The 12,276-nt window shown below is 48.2% G+C and overlaps 1 protein-coding gene across 2 annotated transcripts in view; it reads left to right on the forward strand.

The window, feature by feature from the left end:
• Window positions 1–815: 815 nt before the first annotated feature.
• Window positions 816–12,276, forward strand: part of bcor (BCL6 corepressor) — a 44,459-nt gene continuing 32,998 nt past the window's right edge. For both annotated transcript variants that reach the window (XM_058081609.1, XM_058081610.1), the window contains exon 1: window positions 816–1,524. The gene's annotated coding sequence lies outside the window, so the exon portion shown is untranslated. The remainder of the gene's footprint in view (window positions 1,525–12,276) is intronic.

Here is a 12,276-nt window from a genome sequence, read left to right on the forward strand (position 1 = left end):
AGTGGTTAGCGCGCAGACCTCACAGCTCAGAGACCAGGGTTCAATTCCACCCTCGACCATCTCTGTGTGGAGTTTGCATGTTCTCCTTGTGCATGCGTGGGTTTTTTCTCCGGGTACTCCGGTTTCCTCCCACATTCCAAAAAAAACATGCTAGGTTAATTGGTGACTCCAAATTGTCCACAGGTATGAATGTGAGTGTGAATGGTTGTTTGTCTATATGTGCCCTGTGATTGGCTGGCAACCAGTCCAGGGTGTACCCCGCCTCTTGCCCAAAGACAGTTGGGATAGGCTCGTGAGGAAAAGCGGTAGAAAATGAATGAATGTTTACTACTGGAAAAGCCCATTGAAACAATAAAGGCACAGTATAGAGACATAACATCAGGGACGCCGCCAGGGACCCATAGAATCGTCCTAACTGCCGCCCCCCCATACTGTACCCAAGACCCAACACATGAGCCGTATTTCTTAATAGAGGTCAGGTATTCATTGAACAATATGTTACCTACTGTGGTTGTACTACAGTGAGATTTGTTTCTCATATATAGGTTTCCTAATTTAGCCACATGTAATGGGAAAAATATTATAAATATGGCTAATTTTCAGAATAAAAACTATTTTCATTTCAAAACTGTACAACATATACAAAAAAAAGTCATAACTTCTGACTTTTTAAAGTGTATATAAAGTGTAAAATCATTAAATGTTTCATTTGACTTCAAGTTTGAACGCTACTAAGTTGAATTTGCTGCCTTTTCTCCGCCTATTGCTGTTTTCCAGTTTCCAGTGTATGTGCTATCTGTTTGCGTGTGTCTGCTCTGTGTGTGTGCGTGTGTGTAGGCTTATGCTAATTGCGGTCTCCCGACTGGCCTTCTGGGTAGAGTCTGCGCGAGTGGGAGTGGAGAGCGAGTCGCTCGGTCTCGGCAGCATTCACCCACTCAGCGCGGCGGCGGCGGCGGCAGCGGCGGCACTCCCCGTACGAACCTCCCACCAGCGGACCGACTAAGCAAATCAAACGGCGCATCGAACTCACAACCGACCGCCTGGGCTACCGTTGTTATAGTTCCCGACCGACCTCCTCCTTTCCCGGCTTCTTTGTCGTCTTCTTCTTCGGCAGATAGAGGAACCACGCGAGGCGGAACTACCCTGTCGCGAGCCCCCCCCTTAAGCTAATAGCCAGCCATTACGAGACCAGACGACACGACGACCGGCTATGGAGTGACGGAGAGCGGCCGCGAGAAGAGCGGAGGAGGACGGCGTGCTCCGTTCGAAGCCAACATGGCGCTCGTGCTCTTTCGAGCTTCGGCCGAGCTGAGTTGATTTTTCCCCGGACTTCGCCACCTGTATCTCCCCTCGGTGGACCGACACTCGGATTCTAAACGCGAAACTGGCTTCGTTTTCTTGAAGAAATAAGGATGACTTTCCTTTAGAGTGGATAACCCCTTCGACACTTTTTTGTGTTTAAAACTTGGCAAAAGAGGACAAAAAACGACACAAGTTGGCTGGAAGTGACGCCGAATTATCCAGGTGAGATAAAAGACTCAATTTATTATAATATTGTTAGCTTTTTGTTGTTGTTAAACGTCCCACATTGTTGTGTTGTTTGAAATTGTAAAAACAAAAAAAACGAGCGCCGCTAAAGTGACCCCATCCAAAGCACAAGAAGTGGGTTTTTTGGCCGTGGTGGTGGTGGTGGTGGTGCGGGCCACTTCTAAGAATAGCGCAGAGGGTGGTCTTTGTGTGCTTTCAGCGGGGCAATGCTATGATAAATAACGCGCACACAGGCAGGCAAGATGGGTCCCGTCCGACCGTGAGCTTGGCCTCTTCTCCCCAGGGGGTGTCCTGTCATCTGGACCCCGGGCAAGAGTGAGTGAGAGCGGGATAGAGTGTGCGAGGAGTGTCGGCGCCGTCCTCCTCCTCCTCCTCCTCCACCACCGTGAATAAATTCAGTGTTTTCACACTCGTGTCGTGTGACTAAGTCTTCAGTGTGTGTGTGTGTGTGGGAAGGGGGATTGTGTGCGTGGTGCGTGTGTACGTGCGCGCACACGGAGCTCCAACCGCTAAACAAGGTTACGGAAGCCAGCAAGCCTCGCCCTGCCAAAAAAAAAAAAAAAAGGAGAGACATGGTTCAGTTGGAGGACATTCCCGCAAAGTATGTGTGTGCGTGGGTGCGTGTGTGGGGCTGCGACACCTGAGGGTGTGCGTGAATGTTAGCGTGTGTGTTTTGTTTGGACAAGAGTGGACGTTGATCGCAGCTTTCGTCAGCCTCAAAGCTGTTGGGGAAATGTGCGTGACAGTGGGGTCCACGCGTGGAATTGCCTACACAACTCAAAACACACGCATGTTGCCCAAATCAAAGTCTGGCAGGTGTATTCATTGATGTGTGCCCACCCATCCCCAGTTGCGGGTCCTCCACCCTGGAAGGTTTTGTTGGGAAAAAACTGGTCTATTTTTGTCCAGATCACTTAATTGCCTGCTTGAGCTTTTACCCCCCCCCCCCCCCCCCCCATCAGGATGTTTTGTTTTGGCACACAAGCGAAGGCGGTTCCCACGGGGGCCGTCATCTACAAGCAACGAACTAGCTCAAGAAAAAACAACAACAAAACTCCAATAAAAGTGTTGCGTCTCGGCGCTCCAAAATGGATGGAGCGCCCCCCCCCCCCAGGTCCCCCCAATTGTTCCCACTTCTCGTCCTGCTGCCTAGCGCCTTCTGTCCTGGAGCCACCCGGGCACTAATTAGGGGGACGCTCTCTTAGGACGATCGATGCGCCTCGTATTGGCTGGCTCCAGCTCATTAACGAGCTTAGTGAGGGAGGCGGCCATAAGAGCGGCAAGCCGCCCCCCCTCCCCCCACCACCAACCCCCACACTCTTACGACGTTAGCAACCAATCTACGTCGGACCGTAGAGAGCTGTAAATGCACGCGTCTGCTGCTGTATGGGGCAGCTTTGGGATCGCCGGGGGCCTTGTGCTGGGACCTCTCCTTTTTATGAGAGGGGAGGATTAAGTGATGGATGGCAGGGGGGAGTAAAAAAGGGAGGGTAGGGGGTGGAGGAGCAGGCGTCAGGGGGCTCTGACACATGAATAAAAGGTTAAATGTGCTTAAAGCAAACCTCAACTTCAGCGGGGAGATCGTAAACAGCGGGGCTACGCAAAGCAAGCCTGCTTTCTGACGCAGGAGGCCAACAAAACGTTCAGGGTTGTATGTCGGCTTAAATTCCGATTTTGGGAAAGTCACGATAGAAAGTGTCTGGAATGATGACGGGACAGAGATCAACAAAATGGGCGGTAGAAACGGCACTTTCACTGAATGGACTATGACGCCAGCCAGGAAAGAAATTATACAAAACTTCGAATTTCTTACATGAACGTTTTCTTTTAACCATAACGACGGGAAAATCGGAAATCTTCAAAAACTTGGACTGAGTCAGCATCAGGTTTCACGTAACAGAAGACGCTATCTCATCATATGGCTAGCGTCGTGATGTCAAACGTTGAAAACATTGCGAATCTTAAACTGTTTTCGTTAAACACAATCAAACCTTAGTTTTCACAAAAAGAGCACGGTCACTAAAGCGTTTTCCGCAAATCTGGTCCAGAAGATGATGAATGAAACTGCCTCCGATGTTTTTGTTACATTGATAATACCACAATATCACGTATGAGTGGGATGGGATTGTTTTGCATTCTTAATGAGGTGTGGAGTGGCCATTTTGGAACAGCCACTAAAGTTAACAAGTATGTTAGCTCCTTCCAGTAAAAGGTTAACCATGGGTGCAGTTTGGCAAGGGCAAGGTTAACACAAACCGATATTACCTCGACTAATCTCTTTGGCAGTCCAGCCGTCTGGTGAGATATTATGTGTTTATTATTACGTTTACGGCCAAGTCTCAACTCCAACTCCTGACTTAAACGCGGTCTGCCATCTTGCTCCGCGTCCTTGGTTTTGGCCTGGCCGACTGTTGCTAGCCAAAGTGTAGGTCATCTGCAGCTACTAAAATAATCTGCTTTTCAAATGTCTCATTCCGTCCATAACTCGACAAACTCTTGAAGCCGAGCTAGGCCGTCAGTGTTTTTTTTTGCTTGTTGGACCATACCAGGATTGTCAACGCACAAAAAAAAAATACTTGGCATTATGCACGCTGCTTATTTATAGTGCAACTGTCATTTTCCACTGAGCGGCCAGTGTGGCGGCTGATGTGATTTCCAGGTGTTGGAACAAGGAGGGCGGCGAGAAGCGTGGGTGTCCAGGGTTGCTGTCTCTTCATGCCACACGATTTCCTCCAAAAATGACGCGTCACGGCTGCTAGTTGTCAAAATGTGTGCTTTCCAGGTGTTTCACGCCCCCTCCTCCTCACAGCTAAAGTAGTTTCATTATGTGCTAATTCAATTAGCACAACTGACTTCTATTAATTATAAAAATGCAATCACGCGTCTGAGCCTTATCTTTCCACATTAATTCAAATGAGCATATTTTCAGTCAGCTGAAAGGGGGGGAGCACAGAGAGTGTTTATTTTTCTGCTCTACTTTAGACAATAGTTTGTATTGAGTGTTTTATAGCTGAGCGATACGGGACGGCGATTGTGTCAACGCTGTGCCGTTTAGCGACAACCGTGCCCACCCCCCATTTTAAAGCAATTAACCTTCTGTTTGTCCGCTTTTCTAATCTGGAATCAATAGGGGCCACGCACGGAATAGCTCCCTCTGATTGAGCACATCAATAAAAGCGGCGCTTTGGCACCACTCTGCAAAGAAGGCAGGAATGGTGGCGGGGGGTGGGAATTAATAAAATCCCGAAAAGGACGGTGTTGTGTTTCATGTCTCTTGTTGGAGACGCATGGTCTGTCTTTCCGCTGTCACGCCTGGACGGAAGACAACAGGCTCGCTGCTGCCGAGGCGGCCGGCGTGTGAACAAAAGCCGAGGCGGAGAGATCGGTTTTCCAGGCGCCGGCGCGCAGCTCCCGGAGGAGACGTCACGCTTTGATTGAAGCTATGCTCCGTGCCGGCCTCTCGGGACCTCGCCATGAAACGGGAGAGCGGCCGCCCTTCTACATCATCCCTCCCTCCCCCACCCTCCCTCTTTCGCTCTTTTCTCGCCTCGCTCCACAAAGCTTTTTGTTTCCACGCGATCTGGAGCGCTCGGAGCACTTCCCCACAGAGATGTGACGGCCGCCTCTCCTCCCTCCCCCTCCCCCTCCTCCTCCTCTGGGGGGCTGGTGGTGTCGCTCAGCCCCCCCTCCCCGTCCCCCCCGAGAGCCAGACGGGCCTCACACATGATGGCACGTGTTCCTGTGGTCTCTGCCAGTGTCCTTCCCGGAGAATTTTTTTTCTCGTCCCTACAGGCTTTTTTTTTACGAGTTCACAGACCATAATCAGGTGCGTTAGTCTTAAGTGACCTTGCTCCGGCTGGTCGCGCAATTGATCCGGTGGCGGCATCGGCAAGGACGTGTCGTCGTGCCTCGATTTCCCTCTAAAGCGCTGTCTTGGTGGGGCCTAGTTTTTAATTTTAGCAGCAGGAGCCTCGGGCATCTATATTCCTGACGTAATCCTGCATGCGCACGGCGGAGTGTTGGCTGCTAGCCCGCAGTCTGCACACAGCAGGAGCGTGTATTGCCTTGGTGAACATTTCCACCTGACTTGGGCTGCATGCAAAGCTCCCACCGACTACACATTATTAGCCTTCTGTGCACCAAGCCGTACTGTTTGGTTCAGTTCGACATTGTTTGTGAAATGTCCCACTTTCATTAGCCACTGTTGCCCATCCATTTTTAAGAGCAAACCGTTGCTTGACCAGTATCAGCATGCATTCATGAGGCCAATCTACCCAAGGTGGGACGATGCCCCCTTCGTACTGGGCCCTTTGCGATTGTTTATGCAGGACAACAGTGTAGTTTTGGTCGCTCATTTACATAACATCGTTGTGGCGCCACAAACATGGGAAAACCGGTCTTAAATGGATGAGTTTCCTAATTTTTGCTGGTTTTTCTCATCTATGCAATATGTTTTCCAATTGCGAATGAGAACAAACAAAACCATTGCATTGCGTAAATAGGCTAGCAGTAAAACTTCTAGCAGGTGACCTGAGGTTTTCACTTTGTATCTTCTTCATTTTATCCACGCTCCTTTTGTCCATACAAATATCTTTATATGATCCGATTAGCCTTTTTTCCTCAACAATAAATTGATGTTGCATTATCTAGTTGTGTTAGCAAGACTATGAGAAATATGTTTTGTATGTAAAATACAGTTTTGGTCAGACTTACCGAACAAGCCGCTGTTATGGTGTCATGCTACTTACATAGCAGAAGCATGTGCTCATGTTTAATGTACATGTAATTTAATTAAATACTTAATGCAATCGCTCCTCTTGCCAGTCCTTCATCACTGCCATCTTGCACAGAAGTGATGAAAGGTGCATTAAGACCTATTGTATCATAAATTAGATCTCTGTGTATGCGTGTATGCGCACATTCAAGTCCGGCATGGGGTTGCAGTGGCCCAGTGTGAGTGCACCCTCAGATTGTGTCGTATGGTTCCGAATTGAGCTGACAGCATAAGGTCATCAGCTTTCCTATCCGAAACTTCCCTCATAAGTAATTCTTAGCACGTGTCTATCACCCCCACCCCCCCCCCCGATGACGTCATAAATGTGAACGCTTCGCTGACATTCATAGAGCCTAATTTACCTTCACAGGCTCCTAATAATTAAGGCGCCTATTTAAACAGACCATTCATCCTGTGGGGGGTAGTGATCTCTACAGGAGGAGGGGAGGTGATGGCGGTGGTCTGGGGGGGGGGGCTTTAATTAAGACTATCCAGCATGAAAGCAGCGCCCAGCGTATTGAAAGCAAAGTCAAGAAAGCGTCGGTAAAATGCGGCCCGACTCTTGCGCGGCGCATCCCCATTACAATCGGGGCCCTTTGGGTGACATAAAGAGCCATTTAGTTCCCATTTGGCCTGCCATGAATAGAGCCAGTTCAGCGGACGCCGCCCAGGCCCCAGTGTCAGCATGGGAGGGAAGAGGCAGGGGGTTGGGGGTGGCGGTGGATGGTGGAATCACAATGTCGGCGTTGTTGATGGCAGAGAAGAGGCCCGTTGGGGGTGGGTGTGGGGGGGGGGTAGCTGAACCGTGCAATGACATGAATGCAGCGGGCCTGGAGGACGTGGGGGCCCCCCTTGTTTACAGCATGCTCGCTAATAATGTGACAGCTGAGGAGGAGATGCCGCCGGGTTCCTTTCGGCTCTGCGTGAATCTGTCTACCTTCCAACTCACGACCGATCTTTTAAAAAAACGTGTATATATATAAATAGCAAAACACGCAATGTGGACGTTCTGCGCACACGGCTTGCATGCTGGGTAGACACTAGTGAGGGGATGGTGGGCGCAGGGGATGGAGGAGAAGGCGGAGAGGGTGATCAATCGGACCATTTGGCACACGTCAGCCTGATGATCAATAACAATTAAAGGCGGCCACGCGTCCTTTTATGGCGCCAAGGTGTTAATGTTGTCGGCGGAAGCGTGCACGTTAAGTGCGCTTTTCTCCTCTGAGCGCTCATTTGAGCATTTTAGTGTAATGTGTGTGCACACGTCCTGTCACACACATGCAGCGTCGAGACGAGGCCTTTGATTTGTGTGTGTGTGTATGTATGTGTGTGTGTTTGGGTGGGTGTGCGCGCGTGCGCGCGCGTGCACACAGTTTAATCCCTGTTTATCCCCCCATCCCTCCTCCCCTCCAACTCTCCCACCCCCGTCGCTGTGGAGATTATCCTGCGTCACACTGCACCCCCCCACCCCCACCTCCTCCTCCTCCTGCTGAGCTGATCGCGGCTCTGCGCTCCAGCGAGCCTGGCAGGGCTCCAGGGACAAAAAAAAAAACGCAAGGGAGGGCGCCGTCACTATCCCGCCGCACACACCAACCACATTTCCCGTTTCACGCACCTGCAGCAGCATGCACGCCACCATAACTGCTGCTTTTTTGTACATAATTTCCCCTCGTGGTCATAAAAAGGCACTTTGGCCAACTTGTTTGTGCTGCTTTTTCCATACACACGCAACCCCCTCCCCTCGCCCTTCATCGCGGGGAATTAGGAGGCCTCCGCCCAGGAGGAAATGATGAGCGGCGCCGTTGTTTGTTCCGGTGATCGAGGTCACGGCGAGTTCAAGTCGCTGCTGTCACTGGCAGGAAATCAGCCGGCATGAGGCTATCGTTCCTCCTGCTCAGTTCCTCTCGCTTTTTTTTAAATATATGACCTGTTCTTTTCAAAAAGCGGTCAATACCGCACTCTAGAACGACTCAGCTAAAAAACACCCGGTGGTTTTTCTGTTTAATGGTGCGCGTCGGGGCTCCGCTGCTGCGGTCTGCTTTATAAACGCAGCACGACCGCTGCAGCCCCCACCTCCCTCCATTTCCCCCCTCCCTCCCTCTAGCCTGCCTGCCTGCCTGTCTGCTGCCGGCCGGCCCGCTTGATGGATTGGACGGCCGTCGGGAGTTGTTTGTTGCCGAGGACGTGCGTCGACACACCGCTCCCCCCTGCCAGCCCCCCCCCCCCCCCCCCCACATTCCTGCATTCTCATTCTGCACACAGTTATGTCAACAAGGTGCTTTATGGTTTAGTCCGACTAAAATCAGATTTCTAGGATGCACGTAAACGCATCAGTGTGACTGTCCACACCTGTATTGTGCTTTGGTTGCCTGTTGATGCCAAAAAAAAGAAAATGACGTACGCATGCCAGGCCACTAGTTGGCGATGCCACTTTTTAAAGACACACTAGCATGCACAGCCAACTGAGCGATTTAGTATGGATGCAACCTAGCTTGACGCAGCAGCGATGTTTGTTATTACTGGAGAAGCGTATTGTGTGAAAATGGTAATGATGGCTTTGGTAGGTAATGTGACCTCGCTTGTTGCAGTTGCGATTTTATTTTGGACGGTAACTTAAAACGTAAGTAAGTTGTAATTTGTTGGCGAAACGCCCTCATCTAATTTGTTTAATCAATGATGACGTAAATCTTTGACCGGAGCAGAGATTTTCAGAACATCGGCCTCAGTGTTTTTGTGTGGACAGATAAAATTGAGCTTATTGGTTTGTGTTATAAGAAATATGCAATATCGTCTTTTAAACCTCATTCACAGTAACAACAGAACGTTAAGTTATTGACTTACCATTGTTGTTTTGACTTTGTGTAGCGGTAGATGCATGCTCCAAACATGTGATGTTTCCTTAGCTCCATGTAAGCTGATTTTTTACGATAATTATTATACACACATATTCCATTATGTCGATGAACAGATGTGTTATAATGTGCGACCAAGTCAGTTGTCGAGTTGTCATAAGAGGCAGTTAGCAGAGTTATGATACCATCTACTTTTTGGGGTTTTAACACCAAGCTACATAGACCATCCCATTATAATGAAGCGTGGGTGAACAATAGCATCCAATAAAAAAAAAAAAACATCAGACGACAAGAATCTGAAAGAATCTCTACTTTATCAATGTACAGAAACGTACAGTTCTGCAACGTCACTGTTTTGTGCCTGCTGTGTGGTGTCAATAAATAAAAATGTCACATTCGCAGTTTCTGTCAGTGAAAACCAACAAAATAGAAAGTAGCTGAGACATTTGTAAACAAATGAACAAAAATCTCAGTGCGAAACTTCATAGCAGTCTTATGTTCCACTCCAGTCCAGAAGGGGGCGATCATGACAAAATAGTTTTTTGTCTAAATTGGTTACATTGTTTTTGAGTTATGCTATTCACAATACGACTACATGTAATGTATGCCCTTATGTAAAAATAAAAGGGGTCATCAAATCTTACTAAACATATTTAAAACGCGATATATCTTCTGGATATCGTCATGACATTAGACTGATGGACACTTAACGTGCTATAAATGCTGGCTAATTATTCTAATGTTAGCAAAGTATGATGCGCCCATTTTCCTGAGCTGTTGGCTCGGCCCATAATGACGATGGATAATGGAGCGGCGCTTCATCCTACTGTGCGCAATTTGTGCACGCAATGAGGCTGCAATGAGGGATCAGCGGAAGAAAACTCCACCGCAAGCACGTGTAGGAGGGGTTTGAAGTCTGTGTGTGTGTGTGTGTGTGTTTGCGTGTCATAATCAGGGGGTGTAGTCGCACTTAGTCTGCAGCAAGTGTTGTGTTGTTAATGACTTTTATGACAATATCAACACTCTCCACGTGTGAAACCTGCTAACATTTCATCGCCGCGCTCTGCAATGTAAACACAGAGAAGACGTCCAATGTTTGAATATCTCAACCCTCAGTCTTTTGGGGGTCAAAGTCACCCCACCTGCATTTGCCAGGCAATTAATAAAGATGCAGCACGGCACTTGGGCCTAATTAGACAGAATGCGTCACCCTATTAGATGCGTTGTTGTTGTGTATGTGGCTGCTTATTCAATCAGGAGGGACAAGCACTGTAGAAACAGGACAAGTGGATTTGCACCTTTTTAGTCTCTAATTTGTTCAGATTGTGAAGAAATGTATTGTTCTCGGGTCAATGATCAACTGTAAATGTCACACAAGTGCAAAAATAAGTTAACCGCTGGTGTTGTTTCACAGCCTCTTCTGTGCTATAAAATATTTTTACCCATAAAATCTCAATACATGAAATATCCCAAAATCGGAAAATCTTGATTTGCGACATTTTGTAAGCAAATTTTAAGGCTACTAGGTTTAAGATTCTGCTCTATTGTCCATTTTGTATTTTATTCTTAAGTTAGCCTTTCTAAATTTGTTATTTTTATGAATATTGTCATTTCTAGTAGCATGAAAAATAGCTTCTTTTTGCCGCTCGGACATGAAAACCTGTCTTGCAGAGGTGTCGTCTTAAGTCGCGCGTTTGTCTGTCACGGCCGCATGCCGTCAAATGTCTACATTCCTATAAGAGGCTTATTTTTTGTTATCTTGTTCAGTCTCATTGAGCGCAGATTGCTTTTTCAATGCCAGATGAGCTTCTCTGGTGTTGTGTGTGTGCGTGCGCGTGTGCGTGCGCGTGTGTGCGTGCATGCACACACGAGCTAGAGAGACAGGAAACGGGAGTGACGCACGTGCATGCGCTCACTATGCCTGCCCACAGCGTTTCAGTTCTGTCATATGCGGATGTTGTTGAGGCAGGCCCGCTTGCCTCGGTCGAGAGGTGGTGTGTGTGTGTGTGTGTGCGTGCCTGTGGGTGGGAGGAGGGATGGGGGTTGGGCGCCCTGGGACAGAGAGGAACCGTGATGAGGGGCCCACAGCAGCCTGATTAATGGGCTTCAGGTCACGGCAATAAAAGTGGCGTGCCAGCGAGGCTCCGAGTCGCTCCTCTGGGATGATAGAAGAGACCGCTTTCTCTGCTGCTCTCAGCACTGCTGAGCGCGGCAAGGCTTCGCTTTTTACTATTTAAAGGCGCTCCTCACTCCCTCCCTCACACGTAGGCCCCCCCACCTCCTTCCTGCCGATTCCCCTTATTAGGGCCGTCTTGCAAAAGAAGTCCTCATAAGGAGACCTCACGTATGTAAACAAGTGTGGACAAGCGAGTCTCTACGCAAAAGAGGTGTACGAGCAATTGCAGGCGGCGATTTTGTTTTTCATGCAATTGAGCTTTTTGAGGAGCCCTCTTGAATTAATACAAATTTGTTATTAAGATTCTGCTCATATTCAGTTGCGATTGTTACCATTTCGCCTCACATTATGGGAAATTACAGTGCCTTACTCAGGATGACTTTAGTTGTTATCTTGGATATTTATATGCAACGTCAAACCAAATTGGAGTGATTTTCTTGTTTTTTAGCACAGTTATCCTTCATCACGACATCGCTAGCAAGCAAACGAAAACAGGGCTTATACAAGGTTACTTAGATTCGTTTGCCAGTCCTTGTTTCATCATCTTGCCGAATTGTTTTGTTTATAAATAGACTGGAACCTCGGTTAGCGTACAATATGATGCATGTTTTGTCACTTTGTTAATACACTGCTGAGTCCAACTTTGTCTGTTAGGTATTGTCTATCACAAAATATCCCTGTTAGCATAAAAACGGGAACCGCGAGTCATTGCCACCCAGCCCTGTGCCCGTCTATGATGTCATCAGCGCCTGACTCTGTAATAACATAGCAACACCAGAAGTTGCTGCCTTTCTTATGGGTCATTCAAATGGACACATGGCCACAATGGAGCCAAAGAAGTTGCAAGTGCCAGCACGCCAGTTTTGTATGACAATGTCATGTTTTTGAAAAGAAATCAATACAAAGGCTAAGTCAAAACCTACAGC

The sequence above is a fragment of the Doryrhamphus excisus genome, chromosome 9 (assembly GCF_030265055.1).
Source record: "Doryrhamphus excisus isolate RoL2022-K1 chromosome 9, RoL_Dexc_1.0, whole genome shotgun sequence".
In the NCBI taxonomy this organism is placed as follows: Eukaryota; Metazoa; Chordata; class Actinopteri; order Syngnathiformes; family Syngnathidae; genus Doryrhamphus; species Doryrhamphus excisus.